The sequence below is a fragment of the Arachis ipaensis genome, chromosome B03 (genome assembly GCF_000816755.2).
Source record: "Arachis ipaensis cultivar K30076 chromosome B03, Araip1.1, whole genome shotgun sequence".
In the NCBI taxonomy this organism is placed as follows: Eukaryota; Viridiplantae; Streptophyta; class Magnoliopsida; order Fabales; family Fabaceae; genus Arachis; species Arachis ipaensis.
The window spans coordinates 10,729,996-10,731,075 of NC_029787.2; positions in this window are offsets into that span (position 1 = coordinate 10,729,996).

Sequence of the window (1,080 nt, forward strand, 5' to 3'; positions counted from 1 at the left end):
CCGCCGAAATCCGCCAAAACCAATGGGTTAGACGGTGCGAGTTAAGCGGACTTTTTTATTATAGCAGTCTAAAATTTCTAATTCGACTCGCCTTTTTTAGTGAGTTATGCAGGCCGGCCCAATAAATTTTGGCTCATTTGCCATCCCTTGTAACAGGTTAACATGCGGGTCAACATCCAAAACGGGGTCGCAATACGGGTCATCGGCACGTGCTTTAATGAGGACCGATGATTTGAAATTATATCGAATGGTAGAGATGCTGTACGATGAGAAATGTTAATCTTCAAATGGATCCAATAGAGGAAAACGAATATGAAGATGAGATGGAAGCAACCGGCTTTGTTAGACTCGAAACAACGAGACGAGTACAATAATGTGGTTATTTGTGCAAAAAGACATCGAAAAGATGACCGAAAAAGGTAAAAAAAATCGCGAATGAAGATGTAGTGGGTGGCTTGACAACGACAGCACCTTCAAACAGCACCTGCGGAGGGTGGAGTTGGTCGCGTTCAACTCAAAACTATGGTACGATCGATGATGGATAAAAATATTGGCAACTAATTTAAAATGTGACTGGAAGAAGCATGGCTTAGAGGCAGATATGGAGCTTCTGGCAGCACGTCCAACAAAGTATGATAGTGAGGTTTGATATGTGAAACTCAGAACGTCATGAAGAATCAAAATATGTGGTCTATGACAAAAGATATTGTCAAAGAGGTGATCAAAAAAAGGAAAGAAAAAGACAACAGAAAAAAAATTGCTTTCATTCCAGAGATAAAAAACAACTCGAGAAACTTAACGAGGATAACATGACCCTAATACTATGTTAGAATTCAAGAAAGGATACTAAAAAAATAATTTTTTTTATGTTGAAATTATATGTAATGAATATAAGATACAACATATATATATATAGAGAGAGAAATTACCATCATAAATATTTACTAGCTAACTACTAACTCCCAACTAAGTTACACAGCATATATTTTTATAGTTTTATAAATTATTATCTACATTTTATATTTATAAAATTTGTATACCTCTTAAATATTTGCGTACTTGAGCATTATAATGTTATAT